This window comes from Phalaenopsis equestris, unplaced genomic scaffold, assembly GCF_001263595.1.
Source record: "Phalaenopsis equestris unplaced genomic scaffold, ASM126359v1 Scaffold001036, whole genome shotgun sequence".
Lineage (NCBI taxonomy): Eukaryota > Viridiplantae > Streptophyta > Magnoliopsida > Asparagales > Orchidaceae > Phalaenopsis > Phalaenopsis equestris.
Window position 1 is genome coordinate 22,281 of NW_018165475.1, and position 9,452 is coordinate 31,732.

Here is a 9,452-nt window from a genome sequence, read left to right on the forward strand (position 1 = left end):
TTTTCAAAACATATAATTCTCAACACATTTTAACAATTTAATTGGTCAGATCAAAAAGTAAATGAAGATCGGAGTTCAAATCATCACAAACTATTGACATTTAAAACCGTAGAAAACAAAATCAATTCTTCACAAAACCATTTCTTCAAAGTAGGGAGAAGGATAAAGAAGACTACTCAGAATTCATGAGAAGGATACGAGAAAACACGGATTTCATATATGAAAACATGTTTACAAACAAAAGAAATAAAAAATACAACTTATCTCACAATCCTTCCCAAGCAAATCCCTAAAGGTTCTCTCCAAGACTCTCTTTACAATCCCTCCCAATTCTCTCTTAGAAGTGTAATGAAGAAGAAATCTCTCACTTTCCCTCTCCTCTTACAATCCTAGAAGAAAATCTCCTGCTTTCTCTCTCTAACTCATGCCTCTGTCTCTCTCTAACTTTTTGTCCCCCTTCTAGTCTCTCTAGAGGTTCTCTTTTGTTGGCTAGTTCTCTCTTCTCATAAGAATCTCAATTCCCTCCAAAATTCAAAAGTCAAAACTTTGAATTTCAAAGGATGTGCCTCCTTAATCCAAGAGTCAAATCCCTTCAAATTGGAACCTTTCAAAGTATCGACATGCATTGAATCACTCCATGTGGTGCTTAGAACAAGTGTCCCTTTGAAAATGAGCACAAAATTTGTCTTCAACCGCCTTAATTTGAAAAAGTCGCATCTGTCGCATCATGCGCCACTCAGACGCATCAAGCACCAGTGCTCTGGATTTTGGCGCATCATGCGCCAAACCCCAAAATTGGCTGCTTTTGCTCCAAATTTCGCTTTTTTTTGTCATTTTTGTTCCAAATTTTTTGCTCCAAATTTCGTTTTTTTTGTCATTTTTGTTCCAAAAGCCTAAAGATGAAATACCTACAATAAAAACACAAAAATATCATTCTTTAAAATGCAATATAACAAAAAATAATCATAAAAATGCAATATAACAATAAATGTTACTTATCCTCAAGTGACACTTTTATTACATAAAAACATATTTCCTTAGGATAGAGATTAACTTATCACTCTATACTTTAGTTCAATAAATAGAATAGCAAAATTTAAGAAAAACATTTAATAACTTATGTTCAAACTCCAAGTCTATGAATATCTAGTAATCAAATTTAAGATTTCTTAACCTCTATTCTTTTCAAGAAGAATTGCAATTTATCATGCTAAGGACATTTAGATCATTCATATGAAAAAGAACTTCATAAAAACTTTACTAGAAATGCTACTAATACTTCAATACAAGTTTAGAAAGAATAATAAAGCTCATTCCTTAAGTTGATTCAAGTGAAGCCAATTTTTTATTAGGAATCTCCTCAAACTTCTCCACACTTCTTTTTTTCTATTCTTTTCTTTTTCTTCTTTTTTTTTCTTTTAGGATCTTTTTAATCCTTTCTTTTTCTCTTTTTCTTCTAGCAATGATTACTATATCTGGATAGATTTTAATAATTTTGAACTTCACCATTCTTTTCTTAAAGTCAAAACTCCACACCCCTTCTTAGTTAATAAAGTTATACTAGTATATGATTTTTCATAAAGTCTCATTCCTTTCTTCTTACATGAAACTCTAAAATTCTTAAAAATATAATTTTCCTTTACTTAAAATAGAAAAACATAGTCTTATTCTATCATACCAAATATCTTTAACTTTAGAATTGATTTACTATAATATTTATAAACATAAGTATAGTCATTTAAAGTTAAATCTTAATATCCCAGGTTATGTTAAATAAATTTTGAAAAATATAGTTACTTAAGGATAAATAAAATTTAGTTTTCCCCATTTGAAAAGAAAATTTTCTTTCCCCCCAAACTTAAATTTTTAAATGATTTTAAAAACTTTTTTAGTACAAAATTTTAGTTTGTGAAAGAAAACAGTAAATGCATGAACATAAAAACTAACCTGTAGAGGATTTCTGAACATGAAATTTGTTCTGGTATACTGTAGGTACTAACTTTAAAACTACATGTAAGATTTAAAACATTAAATAAAATATAATATATTCTAAAGAACTTACTGGGAATTAAACACTTAAATACAAAACTGAAAAATAAAAACTGACCATCATCATCATCTTCTTCTTCTTCTTCTTCTTCTTCTTCTTCTTCTTCTTCTTCTTCTTCTTCTTCTTCTTCTTCTTCTTCTTCTTCTTCTTCTTCTTCTTCTTCTTCTTCTTCTTCTTCTTCTTCTTCTCTTGCTTCTTCATTTTCATCACGAATGGGAGCATAGGGAACAAAGCTGGGGCAAACAGGAAAGTTCACGTTAGGTTCACCCAAAAATTGCCTAACCATAGCAGTTTGAAAATCTAGCATTTTGAAAATCTATATCATGTTGAACTCTTCTCTGCTGATATTCATCATTATATGCATTCATTGCATCAATCTCTCCCAACTGAGTCTGTATATGAATAATATCATATTGTTGAATCATAAGCTGGTCCATAACACCTTCTAACGATGCAGCACTAGAAGTATATGCCCCTGCAGCAGATGTAGAGGGCATATCCCTTCTTCCACTTCTAGACTCAACAAATGATTCTACCCTTTGAATCATGTGCTTCCCAATTGGCTTCCCAATTGGATTTTGAGGTTCTACCTCTCTTCATTTCTATGGGATTCAACTCCTGATTGTTCACATAGAGTCAAAATCAGGGCAGAATATCCAAAACCTCCAGCAGTAGAACTACCAGTAATACTTCGAGCGTGTTAAACTATAAGTGCACCAACTTCTATTGCCTTTATGTTCTGAATGCAATAGTTCAACACAGCTCGATCCTTTGTAACATCAGCAAGATGATTTGTAGGTAAAAGTCTAGCAAAGATGAAATGATGCCATATTTTTTACTGAATAGTTAACATGGAAGCATGGAAGTTAACTATCTTATTATTCTTTATTTTCTACTCTCCTCTCCATCAGTCAAAAGGGCAATAACTTCTTCCAGTGATGAATCAGTAATAGAAAAAGTGGCATATTCATCATGGAAGACATTTCTAAGCCCATAAAATGCATTGATCCTTTCAGAGGTAAATTTCACTTGCGTACCTCTCACCAAAATGTGATCTCCCGAAGTGAATCTCGGGTTTGCAAAAAACTTTCGGACCATAGGGACGATCGCCACAGCAGTGAAGTAGCAGAATCTCTCCCAATTTTTGGCACGAATCAACCTCTTGACCTTGCCTCCCGGGTTTGCAAATGTCCATTCCTGGATCATTCTTTTGTTCTCAAATAAGGTATTGTAACTGTGTTGGGCGTTAAAACTAACAAATAGTCGAGCATCAAAGTCATCGAATGATTTTCCTCGCTTAACTCGAGGATCAATTGAAAATTCTAAGAAAATCCAAAAAAAATTCCAAATAAATTGCTAAATCGAAAATCTAACTCCCTAAGCAAGATTATTTGGTAAGAAACTTTTCATCATGGGTTTTCTTCTAGCACTTTCATCAAAAATCCCATTTTTTGGACTTTCCAAAATCCATGGTGAAAATCAAAATTTTCTAAGTTAAAGTGAAGCTCTTACACAGAGAAAATGAAATCTATGGTTTTTGTCCTCCAAATCCTCCTCTTTAGCCCGCAATGTGACGTTATGGTTTTTGTCCTCCAAATCCTTCTCTTTAGCCCACAATGTGACGCCCTAGACCAAGGTCTTGAGGTAGAAGATGACTCAAGCGGCAAAAATGGAGGTTGTCTGTGCAATTTTGCGGTTTTCTAGGCAATATATCGTGTTCGGACTTTTGGCACATCATGCGTCAAATCTAGCGCATCATGTGTCAAGGCTCTGTAAGTTGGCGCATCATGCATTAGATCTCAAATTTTCCAGATTTTGGTTTTTGTGCAAATTGCTTTACATCTACCTCAAATTAACTCAAATGAACTTTTATAATCATAATTAAACATTACTCTAACACCAAATTTTCACAAACAACACAAAACTCATTTTTATATATGAAATATGAGTTATTACAAACTAACATTTTTCAAGCCAACACAATAAATTTAGTGTTTTAAAGCAAACCAATATCCTAAACACTGAAATCTAAACATCAAACTTCAAAGAAAATAACATAGATAGTGCAACAACTTAAAGTAAAGCAATCCAACATAACAAACTATAACAAATAATACTAGACAAAACGTTCCGTGCTTAATTTAACTTCACTCATATTCTTCACTCTTGTTCTCCTAGAGATTTCCTATAGACTGGTAGTGCACATACAGATTTTAGAAGGGTCTAAATGGAAATTCATCAATTTCATTTTCTTCCTCAATAAATGCATGCTTCTTGAACATACGTACCAAACCATCTTCAATACGCCTGGTTGTCCAAAATGTTCCTTAAGTCTCCAATCCAGGTGATGTAGCATTTCCGAAATATTCTCAATTGCATGCATAAGATTATGCATCTCTATCTCAATCTTTTTAATTCTCTTTAAAAGTGCACTCGAGTTGTAGTAGGGCTGAATAAGTAATAAATTCTGAGATCCTTGATCCATTAATACATCCATAACATTTTCATCTCCCATTCCAATGCAACTACAGTACACTTCAGGATCCATCGGCTTCCAAGATAGTAATACTTTCTCCCAACTTTCATAAGGTACTTGTGATTGACTGCAGAGTTGAAAAATAGTAGATAGGTGTCCCAATCCAGTTGCAGACCCATTCATAATCAAACCCGAAATAGATTTCACAATTATGGCTCCAATATCAACAAGTTTTGCAGTTTGAATACAATAATTCAGAATAGCACTCTCCTTCGTAACCTTACTAATTTTCATAATAGGCAGTAATTTGGAGGAAATGAAGAAAAGTCATGCCTTTGAAGTAGGATTTAATAATGCTGAAGAAAAACTCACATTCCCATCATCTCGGGCTTCCCAATTAGCATCTTCATTCGTAAGGTAACGATAGAGTTCATTCATATTGTCTCTTGTAGGGGTAAAATTTGCATAATGGCAGGTAGGCACATTCTCAATCATAAACATTTCATTGATTCTCGAATGAGAGAATTGCACAAACCTGCCTCGCACATAGAACATTCCTTGGTTGATCGCTTGAAGATTTGCATAAAATTCTTTCACCACAGGGACGACTACAACGGCAGTAGTGTAGCAAAGTACTTCCCAACGCCTCTGCGCAATAACTTCTTCAACTCGAGTATTCGGTGTGTTGAATCCTTGATGCACAAATCCCCTCTCTTTGATAAGCCTCTTATTCACTGTAACTCAATCATGCAACTTATATACGTCGAAACTGATGAACTTTCTTCGGTTGAAAATTCCAAATCTAGCGAAGTTTCTAGAGTAGGTAGAGTAGGAAGCCATAGAAATAGAAAAATGGTGACTCTTCCCTTGTTTTCCTCCTTAAAATATGACTTGGAGTCGATTTTTATGAGTTATTTGAAGGTGTCCCCGCCAAAAACCGTCATTTGACATGTTTTTAAAAAATTTTGTCTCTGCAGGGCATCATGCGCCGATCTGGCGCATCATGCGCCAGTTCCAAAATTTGGCCGTTTCAAAATTTATCAAATATTTTAAACAAAAATTCAAAAATCAAAGTAAACAATGATACATAGGGTTGCCTCCCACTACACGCTTGGTTTAATGTCGTCAGCTCGACATTTCCAGTCTCATTCTGGGTGATCCAACATGATAGTCGCTTTAAAATTTGGTCTATGACCATCAAAAAAAGTTTTCAATCTGTGTCCATTTACTTTAAATATTTTTCCAGTCTTATGATCTTCAATATTGATTGCTCCATAAAAATAAATTTTTATAACTCTGAATGGCCCTTTCCACCTAGACTTCAATTTTTCAAGAAATAATTTCAATCTTGAATTATATAATAAAACTTCATGTCCATGTTCAAATTCTCTTTTTAGTATATTCTAATCATGTCATTCTTTTATTTTTTTCCTTATAAATCATCACATTATCGTATGATTCATTCCTAATTTTCTCAAGCTCATTCAATTGCAAAAATATTTTCCCACTGGCTTCTTTCAAATTGAAATTAAATTTTTTTATCGCTCAATAAGCTTTATGATCTAATTCGACTGACAAGTGATAAGTCTTCCCAAAAATTAATTTATATGGTGATATTCCTATAGATGTCTTCTAAGTTGTCCTATATGCCCATCATGCAGTATTCAATCTAATAGACTAATCCATTTTGTTATGATTAATACTCTTCTCCAAAATTCTCTTAATTTCACGATTAGATACTTCTGCTAAACCACTAGTCTGAGGATGATAAGCAGTTGTAATTTTATGTATTATATTAAATTTTTCCGTCAGTCTTGCAATTGTTGCATTTCTAAAATGAGATCCTCCATTAGTAACGATTACTCTCAGCATTCCATATCTTATAAAAATATTCTTAATTAAAATTTTGAGACACTCCGAGCATCACATCTAGGCAAAGCGACTGCTTCTATCCATTTTGGAACATAATCTAACGCAATTAATATATATACATTTCCAAATGAAGGCATGAATGGTCCCACAAAATATATATTAACATCTAAAAATATAGTAGGTCAATAAAATCCAAATTGTAAAATTTTTTGAGCTGTTTTATCATTCCCAAAATGTCCTCCAAATTCAGAATCATGACATTTTTGAATAATCTCCTTAATTTCTTTATAAGGCGCACATTGTCTTATAATTAAGTCTTTACATTGTTTATATAAATGAGGATCATCCAAAAAATAAGATTTTGCATCATAAATAAATTTCTTTTCATGTTATCTTGTCAATCCATATGGTAAAATACAACTAACAATATAATTTACAATATTATTTTCCCTCCTCTTACAGCATAAAGTTGTTTATCGGGAAAAGTATTTTTAACTTGTCTTTCAGAATCAATCATTTCTTCCTATTCTAACCTCGATAGATGATCAACTATTTGATTATCAGTCACTTTCCTATCAACTACCACAAAATCAAATTCTTGCATCAGAAGTATCCATCTAATTAATCTTAGTTTAGCATCTTTCTTTTGCATTAAATATTTAATAGCAGAATGGTCAGTATGCACAACACATTTAGTTCCAATCAAATATGATCTAAACTTATCAAAAGCATACACAACAACTAATAACTCTCTTTTGATGGTGGTATAGTTAATTTGAGAATCATTAAGAGTCTTACTAGCATAATATATGACCTTAAAAATCTTATCATATTTCTGTCCTAAAACAACTTCAATTGAATAATCACTAGCATCACACATTAGTTCAAAAGGTTTCTCCCAATTCAAAATAAGATTAGTCTTTTCACAAAGTTCCAGAACTTTTTTTAATTGATTTAAAAATATTTCAAAGAAAGTTCCGAATACAGAAAAATCATCCATAAGGACTTCAATTCATTTTTCAATCAAATCACTAAAAATTGACATCATGCATCTTTGAAATGTTTCGGGTGGATTATATGTTGCATGTGCATTACATAATCCAAAAGACATTCGCTGAAAAGCAAAAGTTTCATAAGGACTAGTAAATGTTGTTTTATCTTGACCTTCAGGAGCAATAGGTATTTGATGATAACTAGTAAATCCATCTAGAAAACAAAAATATTTGTGTCCAACTAATCTATCCAACATCTGGTCCAAAAAGGGTAAAAGAAAATGATCCTTCCGGGTGGCATAATTTAATTTTCTATAATCTATACAGATTCGACATTCAGTGACTTGTCTTGTTGATATTAATCATTGTGCTCATTTGTCACGGCAGTCACCCCTCCTTTCTTCGGAACATGGTGAATTGGACTCACCCAAGCACTATCTGAAATAGGATATATTATTCCCGCATCTAACCATTTTATAATTTCTTTCTTAACCACTTCTTTCATCATAGGATTCAATCTCCTTTAAGGATCAATTCTTGGTTTATGTTAATCTTCCAACAAAATACTATGCATACAGATTGAAGGACTGATTTATGTAATATCAGCTAATGTCCATCCAAAGGCTTTCTTGTATTTTTTTAAAGTTTCTAACAATTGTTGTTCTTGAGCATCATTTAATTCTGAGGATATTATGACAAGTAGTGTAGATGAATCTCCTAAGAATGCATACTTCTAATGTGTACGAAATATTTTCAATTCCAGTTCAGGGGGTTTTTCAATAGATGAAATCAAATTGTTGTTTTTAGCAGGATCTAACATTTCAATTTTTTCCTGGACATAATCCAGTTCTTCCATACTCACTTCCATAGACTCATCTTGTATTTTATTTTCGTCTTGATATTCCATATATTCCTTTTTAAATTATTCCTTTTTAAATTCACTATATTCCTTTTTAAATTCACTTTTATATGTCTTTTTGAAATATTCATGGCTTAAATACTTATTAATAACCATTCTAAAGCATTCAATCTCTTGCTCTTTTGCAGGGTAACTTATTGATTTTGTAATATTAAATGTAACATCTTGATCACTAACTCTTATAGTTAGTTCTTCCTTTTGTACATTTATCAAAGCTTTTCGGGTAATATTAAATGTAACATCTTGATCACTAACTCTTATAGTTAGTTCTTCCTTCTGTACATTTATCAAAGCTTTTCCGGTGGCTAGGAATGGTCTTCCTAAAATAGTAGGAATTTATTTATCTTCCTCCATATCTAATACAATAAAATCCATAGGAAAGATAAATTTATCAACTTTTACTAAAACATCTTCTATAACTCCTTTAGAATAGGTAATAGATCGATCAACCAACCAACTAACTGAAGAGTTACAGTAGTAGGAGAAATCTCTCCCAAATCTAAACATTTAAAGATCGATAGAGGCATAGGATTAATATTAGCTCCTAAATCACATAAAGCTTTTCCATAAAATCGTTCGCCAATAGCACAAGGAATTGTAAAACTTTCAGGATCTTTAAGTTTTTCAGGAAGCTTATTTTGAATTATCGCGCTAAACTCTTCACTGAGTGCAATCATCTCATTATCTACAAACTTCCTTTTCTTATTAAGTATATCCTTCACGAACTTCACATAGCTTGACATTTGTTCCAAAGCTTCAACAAATGGAATGTTTATCGTTAATTTCCTTCCTCAAAATTTCTAAAAATTTCAAAAATTGATTATCTTTATACTTCTGCTTCAATCTTTGAGGAAATGGAGGTGATGGTCTTTCTACATTGATTTTCATTGGTTTAATAGGAATTTCTGACTCATGATGAAAATCTTCACCAGAATTTTCATTTCTCACCCCATCTTTTTCAATTTCAACTTCTTGTTGAACTCTTTCCTCTAATTCTTTTCCACTTCTCAGTTGAATAGCTTTAATTTACTCTTTATTCTGATCTTTCGGATTTACTTCAACATTACTAGGCAATGTTCCTGAAGGTCTATTACTAAGTGCAATAGTAATATATCCCAATTGATTTTTCATGTTTCTGATAAC

The 9,452-nt window shown here is 32.2% G+C and overlaps 1 protein-coding gene across 1 annotated transcript in view; it reads right to left on the bottom strand.

Annotated features, from left to right (window-relative positions):
- Positions 1-2,220: 2,220 nt before the first annotated feature.
- The window catches only part of LOC110032836 (E3 ubiquitin ligase BIG BROTHER-related-like), a 47,126-nt gene continuing 39,894 nt past the window's right edge, over positions 2,221-9,452 (bottom strand). The window contains exon 8 of the transcript XR_002294880.1: positions 2,221-2,283. The gene's annotated coding sequence lies outside the window, so the exon portion shown is untranslated. The remainder of the gene's footprint in view (positions 2,284-9,452) is intronic.